The 11,058-nt window shown below is 40.9% G+C and overlaps 2 non-coding genes across 2 annotated transcripts; both read left to right on the forward strand.

Moving 5' to 3' along the window:
* The first annotated feature begins 4,062 nt into the window (after nt 1–4,062).
* LOC141616626 (small nucleolar RNA R71) lies at nt 4,063–4,169 on the forward strand. Its single transcript, XR_012530960.1, has one exon. It is a non-coding gene; the product is annotated as a small nucleolar RNA R71 (small nucleolar RNA).
* A 6,298-nt stretch (nt 4,170–10,467) lies between these two features.
* On the forward strand, nt 10,468–10,574 carry LOC141616066 (small nucleolar RNA R71). The gene has a single exon (XR_012530442.1). It is a non-coding gene; the product is annotated as a small nucleolar RNA R71 (small nucleolar RNA).
* The last annotated feature ends 484 nt before the right edge of the window (nt 10,575–11,058 follow it).

An 11,058-nucleotide genomic window follows, 5' to 3' on the forward strand; every position in this document is an offset into this window, starting at 1 on the left:
TATCCTTGTTGAAATTTGGATCAAAGTACTTGGCCAAGAGAGTAACTAGACCTCCATTTACGATAAAAGCGGTGCCTTCCTTACCACAATCAATATTGAGCCATCTTTCCAACAAAAGCCTTAGAGCATTGTAAAGTAAATTCCCTTCCAACATTTAAGGCCGACTCAAGTAGAACAAAATCGAGCTTTGTAAAGTGATTAGTGTCTTTTCTTGCAATTATAGTATTCCCGATGACCTTGTGCCACACTCTAATGCCCGGATGGTGGACTAATAGAGCGCGACAAGCATGGAAGCTCACGAATTTCTTCCCGGAAATCGCCTCCCAAAGAGGAGCGGGGTCATACTTTTCAGGCTTCTTGTGATAATAAGGTGTATGACTAAGACCTAATGCTTTACTCAAAACATCAAAGGTGATGCGCCTATTCACATTGGCAAGGCGAAACTCGATATATGTTCTAGTCTCTACCTTAGTCACTTTCAATGAACTCAAGAATTCCAAGGTAAGGGAGGGGTATGTCAATTCTTTTGTAGTAAATAGTTTTCCCAACCCCATGGCTTCAAAGAAGGCTTTTGTTTATTCAAGGACACCCAATTTGTTCAAGGCATCTTTACATATGAATTTGGTGGGTAGAATGGCTTTCTTAGCATACTTGGCAAATGTATCCCTATGGGAGTTAGAAATGAAAATTACCTCCGGATAGTTTGGTAATTGAGCAATTTCCGGAGTTGTTGATGTTGTTGCTTCCTAGGGATGATCTTGTTGTTGTTGAACTTCCAAGTTTGCATTAGCAACCACCATAGCCATTGAAGCTTTCTTTGCTTGAAGGCATTGTTGCCTTTTTGAGAGTGCCTTTGCCTTGAGTGCCTTTGTTGACCCTTTTGTTCTTGCCATTGATGATTATACCAAGAAAAGATTGAAAATCTTCAATTTCCAATTATACCCAAATCGATTTTAAGATGAAAGGATTTGCGTTTGTATTTCAAAAATCGACTCAAAGGTTGAAGATTTTGGTGCTTGGATTGATTATTGTTGGAAAAGGAGTGATTAATTGTTATTGTAAGGAAGTTTGGATTTGATTTTGTTGAATTTGGTTGAGGAAATCTTGTTTTTGGTGATGGAGAGGATGAGGGTTTTGGGGTTTTGGGGTTTATGGGTAGTGTTTTGAATGTATGAGTGAATGAATGAATGTGGGAAGGGGTATTTAAAACACCTGAAATTTCAAAACTGCAGGGGAAGACGAGCGGATTCCCTTCGGGACGCTCGGATTCTGCTCATTTTGGGTTCAGGAAATCTCGCCTAAAGACGAGCGTCTTTTAGTGAAGACGGGCGGATTTCTGCAATTCAGGACGAGCGGATTCCTTCAGAGACGAGCGGATTCTGTTACAGCGAATTTTCTCAATCTGCACTGGCAAAAAGACGGGCGTCTTCTTACAAAGACGAGCGGATTCTTTCAGACGAGCGTCTTCTCTGCTGGGACGCTCGGATTCTATAACAGACCAAAATTTTCAACTTTGCAGCTCATTTGGACGGACGGATTCTGCCATAGACGCTCGGATTCCCATAAGACGAGCGGATTCCCCATAAGGACGCTCGGATTCCTCCTAGTCTACCCGGATTCAGTTCCATCCGTGCACTTGCATATCCCGTGTCATTTTCATTCTTCAAATCCCGTGTTCTTCATTGTAGGGGCACTACTAAGGCATGAATAGCCTAGGCAATTGCTATCCCCACACTAAGCTAAAACACTACACATCAATAAAATCATTAGTCCCTCCCTCACTTCTCTCAAAAATGATAAATATCTTGATCAAAGCATAAAAATCCAAAAATGACAAAAATGCAATGTAAGAATTAAAATGCAAGTTAGGGAGTTAGAAATATTTACAAATGGTGGTTTGGAGAGGACTCCACCAAACTCTCATCCTTAGTGAGATGTCATGGGGGCATGTCCAAGGTGTTGTTAATGTTACTCAACACCTTGAAGAAGTAGTCAAAAGCTTGTTCATTATTATGATAAAGATCCTCAATAGATCTTTGCACTTGTTGTCCTTCATATTGGTCTTGATCGATAGCATTACCAATGTAGGGATTGAAAATCCCTTCAAACTCATCGTCCCAAAGACCACAAACTTCATCTACTTGGTCACTAAAGATCTCTTGAGTTGATAGAGACAACTCTCCCACTTCCTTGTCTTGGCCAATGAGGCCATCTTCTTCATTGCTTGACTTTGGTGAGCTTTTCAAGCTCTCTTTGTTACAATTTCCTTACTCTTTGAATGGAGCATCATCGACTTTCTGCTTCCATTGGAGTTCTGACTTCTTCCTATCATCCTTCCGGCTATAATGATCAACCATAAAACATGGTTCATGCAAACGGGGAGCTCTCATGGTCTTGTCAAGATTGAAAGTTATGCTTTCATCTCCCACTTCTAGAGTGAGCTCTCCATGCTTCACATCTATCACCGCACCCGCGGTGTGCAAGAAAGGTCTGCCTAGAATGATTGGAATGTTGGAGTCTTCTTCCATGTCAACAATGACAAAGTCCACCGGGATGAAAAATTTCCCAACTCTTACGGGAACATCTTCCCATATCCCCAATGGTGTCTTCGTCGATCTATCGGCCATTTGGAGTGTGATATTGGTGCATTTAAGCTCTCCCATCCCTAACCTTTTACTCACCGAGTACGGCATAACACTCACACTAGCCCCTAGATCACAGAAGGCTTTGTTGATCGTGGTGTCGCCAATGGTACACGGTATTGAGAAGCTTCCCGGATCTTTAAGTTTCGGAGGTGAACTCCCTTTAAGTATTGCACTACTAACCTTAGTGAAGGCGATAGTCTCAAGCTTCCGGATCGACTTCTTCTTCGTAAGGATGTCTTTCATGTACTTTGCATAGGCCGGCACGTGATTGATTAATTCCGTGAAAGGAATCGAGACTTCCAAATTCTTCACAATCTCCATAAATTTTCCAAGTTGGTCATCAAATTTGGGCTTGGCTTGACGACTTGGAAAAGGAAGTCTAATCACAATGGGTTCCTTCTCCTTGGCCTTGTCTTCATTTTTCTTTGAAATTTCTTCTTTTGATGGTTCTCCATCCTTGGAGTTTTGCACAACTTCTTCTTTGTCACCAGCTTCCACAACTTTATCCTCAACTTGCTTCTCCGGTGCTTCATACCTCGAACCACTTCTCAAGTGAATGTCACTAACCGTTTCATATCTTGGGGGGTTACTTTGAGGGGGTAATTGCCCCTTTTGTCTTTGTGAGCTTGAAGATGCTAGTTGAGTTAATTGGGTTTCCAACATTTTGGTGTGGGCTAGGATGTTGTTGATGGTGATTTCCTTTGCTTGACTATCCTTTTGCATTTGAGTGAAAAACTCTTGTTGATTCTTTTGCATTTGGAGGACCGCTTTTTGAACATCAAAACCTTGGTCATTTTGTTGATTATATGGAGTTTGATTTTGGTAACCTTGGTTTTGGTTGTAAAAGGGTCTTTGATTTTGGTTTCTCATGGGAGGTGGGGTGTATGTTGGTGGAAGGTTTTGAACATTTTGGCTTTTGTATGAGAGATTTGGGTGGAATTTGGTGTTTTCATTGTTATAGTTGGAATAAGGGGTACCACTCTTGTATGCTTGAAAAGCATTTACTTGTTCATTTGTTCCCCTACATTCACTTTGGTCGTGTCCCAAAGTTCCACAATTCTCACATATCCCACTTGGGATTGATGAAGATGCCGTCATGGCATTAACATGTTGCTTTGATGATTTTGAGGCTTCTTCAAGTCTAGCCATAGCATTTTCGAACTTCAAATTGATGGTATCAATGTGAGCACTAAGTTGAGCACCCAATTGAGTAATAGAGTCCACTTCATGCTTTCCTCCTCTAGTAGCCTTGCGAGGTCTACTATATTGTGAATTATGGACCGCCATTTCCTCAATCTTGTTCCAAGTTTGATTGTAGTCAACTTCGGTGAACATTCCATTTGATCCCATGTTGAGAATGTTTCTTGAGTCTTCATAAAGACCGTTCCAAAATTGTTGTGTCAAGAACCACTCGCTAAGTCCATGATGAGGACATGAGCGACAAATTCCCTTGAATCGCTCCCAAGCTTCATACAAAGATTCTTCATCTCTTTGCTTAAAGCCCATAATTTGAGCTCTTAGCATGTTAGTCTTTTCCGGTGGCTATAACTTTTTGTAGAAAGCTAGAGCCAATTTCTTCCAAGAATCAATTCTGAGAGTAGCCTTATCAAGGCCTTTCAACCATTGTTTTGCGGTGCCAATTAGAAAAAAAGGAAATAAGACCCATCGAATTTGGTCTTGAGTTACACCGGTTTGAGAAATCGCATCACAATAGTCACAAAAAGTCTCCATGTGAGAGTGAGGGTCTTCACTAGGCATCCCTTCAAATTGGCTTCTTTCGACTAATTGGATAAATGCGGATTTGGCAATGAATTTCCAGCTAAGCGTTGTGGTGTGGGATTATCGTTGGGTAGGTTCTCCTCGGTGGGTACGGAATGTGATGAAAATTTAGGCATTGTGGGTTGATTTTGTGTTCGGTTCTCCTCACCTTCTCTTGAAAAAGGGTTGATGACCTCAATAGTGTTTGGTTGAATATCTACAACCTCACCAATACCTCTCAAAGTTCTCCTAGCAAGTCTTCTATTGTTTGTCAAAGTCCTTTCAATTTCGCGATGAAAGGGTAACAAGTTACCTTGTGATCTTCTAGACATGCAAAATATAAAACAACTCGAAAATAATTAGAACAAACCTTGAGGAGCTTTACTTCCCCAAGGCAAAGAAAGACACAACTAATAACAATATAAGAAAATCTAAACCAAGTTAACACCGTCCCCGGCAACGGCGCCATTTTTGGTCGGACTCACTTGGAGGTTTAGTTTTCGGTACTTGTCGTTAGGAGCACCTAGACCAAAACACAATTTATAACTCCACAAACAACTCTACAATTAGTAAAGAGGTAAGTAAAGGTCGGATCCCAAGGGACGGGAATTGAGATGAGATTTTCAATTGCAACTAGTGGTGTCTAGGGGTGTCACAATTTGGGGTTTGAAGTAGAAGATCACTAAACTAAATAGCAATAAAAGTAAACAAGCAAGATGATTAAAAAGGGATGTAAACAATTTATAAAAGGCACTAGGGTGTCATGGGGTCATAGGGGATTCATGGGAATTGATCATACAAACATATTCTCAAATTATAAGCAAGCAATTATTGTTGTGATGGATCGAGTTGGTTTATATCTTACAATCCTAGGAAAGTTTGGGTCCCGGAGCCGAATCGATTAGATTGTACAACACCTACAAGTCGACTTAATCTTCCCTACTCAGCTATATGCATGGTCTAATGAGACTCGAGTTGGTTTATGTCTTGCAAGTCTCATTGAAAAGATAGGTGATGGGTAAAAAATGCAAGAATTCATAGGCTCGCATTTCATCAAACATAACATGTGCATAAGTTGAGATCACAACAAGCAATCAAATAAACTATGAAAACATATTAATTTAAGCATGAATCATCCCCCATGTTGGTTTCCCCTAATTACCCATTAACCCTAGCTAAGGAAACTACTCACTCATTATCATGTTGAACATGCTAGCAAGGTTGTCAATCATACCAACAAAGTGAATCATGATGAATAAATGAAGATAATTAACAATAATTAAAAAGGGATTAAGAGAATTATACCTACTAATGATTCCAATAATAAAGCAAAAAATAATAGAAGTACTTGATGATTGATTGGAAGGTGGTCAATCTCCCAATAATAACCCAAATAATCTTCAATTACCCAAAATGAAAGATGAACTAGAGAGAGATTAAGGAAATGAAATTTGTATTAAAACTTGATTAAATGTTGATTACAAGATTAAAGAGAGATTTGATTGATATAAACTACACTAGAGATTGCTAAGAAGAACATGATAATCTAATTAGCCTAATGGGGTATTTATAGTGGGGATTAGTTACATAAATTAGGGTTTACTAAGGGCTTAAATGACGATTAAGTCCTTGAGGAATCGCCGGTCTCAAGGGAGACTCCGGTCTCCTTTTCGCCGGTCTTAGAAAAATATGGGCATCCTTCATGAAACGTGTAGAAGACGAAATAGCTGACACACAATCCGAGCGTCCGGGGCACGGGACGGGCGGATTATGGGCGTTTTGGACGAGCGGATTCGAGGGGTGGACGGGCGGATTGTGGTGTTTGTGGACGGACGTCCAACTGGGGAAGACGCTCGGATTCTCTTTGCTGGACGGGCGGATTGTGAGCAATCCGCTCGGATTGTCTTACAGCTTCTTCCTTTCTTCTTTTCTTCCTTTCCCTTCATAAAATCCTTGAGGATTTCCTCGGGGATGCAAGGATCTTTTCTCATCATTGCCCATCTACTATAGTATGTACAAAGGCCTTCTAATCCTGTCTTCTCTTTGATGCTTGGTCATTGAATGCAATCAATTTAGCTTCATTTTGCCATGAAAATGCAAGGTTTGCACTCCTTTCCTAACAAGGAAACAAAACCTCAAAGAGTATGCAAAACAAAGGACTAAAGACAATAAATGACCCAAATATGTACTAAAAAGCGTGGGAACAAGGCTAATTCGGGGACTAAATATGCTTTAATTATGGTCACATCAGTGAGGGAAAATGTATGTGTTTGTGATTTAAAAGATGGAAATGAATTGGGAAGAAGGAGGAGTCCCGTGTTTTGTTTAAGTATCAGGTCTGGGACGCTCGGCTCGGGGTCAGGACGTGTGGATCTTCTTACAGGATTTTCTGAAATAGCAAAGCAGTTCTGGGACGCGCGGATTGATCTCAGCTCGAGCGGATTTCTACTGAGATGCTCGGATTAAGTCTGGGACGTGCAGATCTTTCTTCAGCTAAATCTGGTAAACTTGAAGCTTCCCAGGACCCGCAGCTCGATAGTAGGACGGGCATCCTGATGTTTGCTGACGAGCGTCCTAAGCTTGGCTCGTGCAGATTTTTTTACAGGACTTTTTCCCACAATATGAAGCTTCCCAGCTCCCATGTCCTGACAGTAGGATACACGGATTGAGCTTGGAGACGCTCGGATTACTCTCAGCTCCTACGAGCTCAGGTCTGCTCGTGGGTTTTCCTCTTCCCGTGTCATTTTTCTTCCTTTCCTTGTTAAATGTTGTGGGTTGCATTACAATGGCTTGGTTAGCCTAGGAATTTACCATCCCCACACTTGATCAAACACTACACATTAAAACACGTTAAAATACCTCCCTCACTTGCTCTCATATCAAAAATATTGTAATAAAGCACAAAAATGCAAATCCAAAAATGACAAAGACGCAATAAAGGAAATAAAATGCTAGTTTTTTTTGGTAAAAAGGTAAGCTTATATTAATAAGAAAACCACATACAATCGTTTGAGCGCACCTGGCTAACAAAGCCAACAAATTTGGACAACTTTAAAATAGCCTACGACTTATCTAATAGCCATAGTATTAAACTGCCACACTGATTTTCCTCTCTTTTACAATCCTAGCAATGACAACCTCAGGACGCACGAGGACACCTTGTATTCTACACTGATTCCTACACCACCAAATTGCATAAATAAGAGCCAGAATATCAGCAGCAATCTGAGTCTTCGTACTCTGGGATGGGATCTGGTGTCTAGTCCACCAACCAGTCCAGTCCTGCTCAGGCAGATGGCAACCCAAGCTTTGTGACAATAACTGAAGGCATTTCTTACTAAAATCACAGCTGAAGAAGAGGTGAGTATGTGTCTCAGGTGCAGCAGAACACATGACACAATCCTCATCAGTAATAACTCCCATTCTCTTCAGTCTATCCCTCGTAAGTAACCTACCATGCATCGCAAGCCATCCAATAAAGCACTACTTGGGAAGGGCACCAGTATGCCAGCCAAAGTTTGCCCAGCTTACTTTCACACCAGGAGAACAGAACCATTCATACCCACTGCTAATAGTATAATCCTGTTGATAATGAAGCCACCATTCTCCCACATAGCCAGCCAACAAAAGATCTCTGACCCTACATAGCTTCCTCCAAGCCCAGCTGCCATTCTGATGAGGTTGATATGTCTGCTAATTCCCATCTTTAATGTAAATAGAGTGCACCCATATAACCCACAGATGGTAATAAAATGCTAGTTAAGGGGTTAGAATATTTACAAATGGTGGTTTAGGGAGGACTCCACGAAACTCTCCTTCTTGTGAGAGGTATCAAGGGGGCAAAGCCAAGGTGTTGTTGATGTTGCTCAACACCTTATAGAAGTAGTCGAAGGCCTGCTCATTTTCATGATAAATATCTTGTATAGACCTTTGTGCATTGTTTTCTCCATTGTTGTAGTCCGAGTTAAAGTGATGAAAAGGATAAAAAAAGCCTTGGTCTAAGGTCATATCATTTCCAATATAAGGATTGACCAATCCTTCAAATTCATCATCCCATAGACCACAAACTTCGCTTGCTTGCTCCCCAATGTTGTCATGAGTTGACAAGAGCAACTCTCCTTTCTTGTTATCATGGCCAATGAGGCCTTTTTCATTACTTGTCATAATGGGTGAGCTATTCAAGCTCTCATTATTTTTGTTGAAAATTCAATGCTCTCCGAATAGAGCTACTTGAAGGTCATCCACTTTCTTCTTCCATATGAGTGATGCTTATTTACCCATGGCTTGATCTTTGCATAGAGATTCTAACTTCTTCCTATCACTTTCTTGGCTATAGTGATCGACCATGAAGCATGGCTCATGTAATCGGGGAGCTCTAATTGTTTTGTCAAGATTAAAACTAATTGTCTCATCCCCTACTTCGAGTGTGAGCTCTCCATGTTTCACATCGATTACCGCTCCGGCGGTATGCAAGAAAAGTCTTCCTAAGATGATAGGAATGTTGGAATCCTCCTCCATGTCTACAATGACAAAGTCTACCGGGATGAAGAATTTGCCGATTCTCACAGGCACATCCTCCCATACCCCTAAAGGTATCTTTGTTGATCGATCCGCCATTTCAAGAGTAATGTTGGTGCATTTGAGCTCTCCCATTCCTAGCCTCTTACATACCGAGTATGGTATGACATTTACACTTGCTCCAAGATCACACAATGCTTTGTTGATTGTAGTGTCGCCAATGGTACATGGGATAGAAAAACTTCCTGGATCTTTGAGCTTTGGAGGGGAACTCCCTTGAATAATAGCACTACTCACTTTGGTAAAGGCAATATTCTCCAACTTTCGGATGGATTTTTTCTTGGTAAGAATATCCTTCATGTACTTTGCATAAGCCGGAACATGATTGATCAATTCCGTGAATGAGATTGAGAATTCTAAGTTCTTCATAATTTCCATGAACTTTCCAAGTTGCTCATCAAGCTTAGGGTTAGCTTGGCGACTTGGGAATGGAAGTCTAATCACAATAGGCTCCTTATCAACATCCTTAGCCTTTTCTTCATTCTTCTTCTTTGAAAGTCCGTTGGTAGTAGGTTCTACTTCCTTATAGTTCTCCACAAATCCTTGCTTGCTACTAGCATCCACAATGTATTCATCAATTGGCCTCTTCGGCCCCTCATATCTTGTACCGCTCCTCAAATGGATGGCACTAACCGTATCATGTCTTGTGGGCGGGTTACCTTGAGGAGGTAATTGCCCCTTTTGTCTTTGGGAGCTAGAAGAAGCTAATTGGGTCATTTGAGTCTCTAACATTTTGGTGTGGGCAAGTATGTTGTTGATGGTGATTTCTTTAGCTTGGATATCTTTTTGCATTTGGGTGAAGAATTTTTGTTGGTTCTTTTGCATTTGGAGGACCGCTTTTTGAACATCAAAGCTTTGGCCATTGGATTGGTTGTAGGAAGATTGATTTTGATATCCTTGGCTTTGGTTGAAAAAGGATCTTTGAGCTTGGTTTCTCATTGGAGGTGGAGTGTATGTTGGTTGAGGATTTTGAACATTTTGGCTTTTATATGAGAGATTTGGATGGAATTTGGTATTCTCATTATAGTAGTTGGAATAAGGGGTACCACTCTTGTATGCTTGGAAAGCATTTACTTGTTCATTTGTTCCCCTACATTCGTTTTGATCATGTCCCAAGGTTCCACTACTTTTACATACTCCTTTTGGGATTGAGGATGATGCCACCATAGCATTAACATGTTGTTTGGGTGATTTGGAGGCTTCATCAAGCTTAGTCATGGCCTTCTCAAACTTTAAGTTGATGGTGTCGATATGTGCACTTAGTTGAGCACCCAATTGTGTGATGGAATCTACCTCATGCTTTCCTCCTCTAGTGGCCTTTCGAGGCCTACTATATTAGGAATTATGAACTGCCATCTCTTCGATTTTGGCCCATGTTTGGTTGTCATCAACTTCGGTAAATCTCCTATTGGATCCCATATTAAGCACATTTAGTGAGTCTTCATATAAGCCATTCCAAAATTGTTGCACAAGGAACCACTTACTAAGTCCATGGTGTGGACAAGAACGACAAGTGTCCTTAAATCTCTCCCATGCTTCTTATAGTGATTCCTCATCCCTTTGCTTAAACCTGGTGATTTGGCTCTCAAGATATTTGTCTTCTCCGGAGGATAGAATTTCTTGTAGAAGGCAAGTGCTAACTTATTCCATGAATCAATACCAAGGGTAGTCTTGTCTAGGCTCTTCAACCATTGCTTTGCGGTACCGATCAAGGCAAAAGGAAACAATACGCATCGGATTTGGTCTTGAGTAACTCCGGTTTGAGAAATTGCATCACAATAATCACAAAAAGTCTCCATATGTAAATGAGGATCTTCACTAGGCATCCCTCCAAATTGACTTCTCTCAACTAATTGTATAAATGCGGATTTGGCAATGAAATTACCGGTTAAATGTGGTGGTGTAGGAATACCGTTTGGTAGGTTCTCATCGGTTGGTACGGAATGTGATGAAAATTTAGGCATTGTAGGTTGATTTTGTGGTTGGTTTGGAATTGGGTTATCCTCTCCTTCTCTTGCAAAAGGGTTGACAAACTCAATGTTATTTGGTTGAGGGTCCACAATCTCTCCAATACCTA

Source organism: Silene latifolia, chromosome 11 (assembly GCF_048544455.1).
Source record: "Silene latifolia isolate original U9 population chromosome 11, ASM4854445v1, whole genome shotgun sequence".
Taxonomy (NCBI): Eukaryota; Viridiplantae; Streptophyta; class Magnoliopsida; order Caryophyllales; family Caryophyllaceae; genus Silene; species Silene latifolia.